This window comes from Capricornis sumatraensis, chromosome 1, assembly GCF_032405125.1.
Source record: "Capricornis sumatraensis isolate serow.1 chromosome 1, serow.2, whole genome shotgun sequence".
In the NCBI taxonomy this organism is placed as follows: domain Eukaryota; kingdom Metazoa; phylum Chordata; class Mammalia; order Artiodactyla; family Bovidae; genus Capricornis; species Capricornis sumatraensis.
This window is the reverse complement of record NC_091069.1, coordinates 151,414,375-151,416,109: the sequence shown is the minus strand read 5'-3', so window position 1 is coordinate 151,416,109 and position 1,735 is coordinate 151,414,375.

Sequence of the window (1,735 nt, the reverse complement as noted above, 5' to 3'; positions counted from 1 at the left end):
ATTATATTAATTATATTTAGTTTATTGCTCGTTTCATGGACTAGAGGCGGCCCAAACTATGGACTTAGACCTGAACAGGAAGTTTCTTCTCTGAGAACTCACTGGATTGCATCTCACTTGTGTTCTCTCTGTGCAGAAACTGCAGGAATAGACATTTCTGCTATCTTGTAAAGACTGCTAGTATATTTACACTTACAGCTTTCAAAACTCCAGCCTCAATCTCATTCATGCTAATTATCATAGAGTTCCTACTCAGGCCTAGGTACCAGCAATGCCATTTTGACATAACTGCAGTTGACAGCTAACTTGTTTGAAATACAAATTGCCAAAAATCACAGAAACTTGCCCTAAGATATAGGATACATATAGGGCAGAATGCCATGATCAGCTGGGGACCACAGCATGTGGGCATTTCATATGCCAGTGTTCAAGATAAGGTCTACTGCAGTGTTCAAGATAAACCTTTAGGCACCCTCATCAGCTCTTTTCAACCATTACATAAAAAAAAGAAATGTGTCCAGTTCTTCGGCCTAAAGAATCCACTCACATCCCTCCTCACTGTCATGTGAAAATACCAGACTAGGGCAGCTTTCTGGATTAGTCAGTGCTTCTGGAACACCAGGGAGCTTCTGGTTTAAATTGCGCGCATGTCACCTCCAGCTACCCACTTTTTTTTCTGGTTATTGTTTAATCACTAAATTGTGTCCAACTCTTTTGCAACCCCATGGACTATAGCCCCCCAGGCTCCTCTACCTGCTAGACTGCCTCTTTTCCTTCATATTCGGGTCAACCATCCATGGACTCATGCAGTGCTCCTTATCTTTTCTGTCACAGCAGAGACTGACCTTTCTGTCTAATCTGTACTAAATTAGCTTCAATTTTGTCTCAGAGATTCTAGATTCATGAAATGTGACAGCCAGAAATTGATCCATTCAACTGAATTCCCTACCTTCAGAGAGAAGACATGGTAGCTGTTTAAACCCTAGAGGCTAGTGATGGTAAAGCCAGAATGAGAAAGAATTTCAGACTCTTCTGTGGGAGTTACTTAATCCACCAGTGAAAAAGGGCTCTGGCTGTTTACCCATGTATTCCATAAAAAGCTTCTGCTTTAAGCCCTCAATTATTTTAGCAGAGGAGATGACATGGTGGCCATCCTAAGCCATGTGATGATTTTTTCCTGTATGGATAATATTCAAACTCTCCTTTCCTAGATTTTCATGGCTTTTTTGCCATGTGCCCTGTAACCATGGATCATCCGTTTTATCTTCTTTGAGAGAATGCACCACAGGATGACTTCCAGCTTGCTCTTCCCAGGAGAGAATGCAGGTGCTACAGAAAGAGATATCTCACGAAAAGGAATTTCAGTGTCACACAGGTTCTGTCTTCATGATATAAAGGTGGGGAGCAGCTGAATAACAAAAATATCTGTGGTGTTTGAACCAAGATCCATGAATTTGTTTATTTCCCACTATAGCAAGATGGTAAACAAGTTACAAGTGATAGTAAGCCCAGGAACTTTGAGCATATATATCTATAAGGCAAACAAAACAAATATTTTTCAGAATGTGAGCATCATGCTTTAACTAACCTAGGGAGAGCCACCTCAAGCCCCCAATATCATGACACCAAGAATCATTCTCAATCAGTTGTTCTCCAAACAAAAGATAAACAGGCAAAACTGTAACTAAATAGAAAAAGAAAAACTTCATCTAGAAAGACTGGATGCCCATCAAAG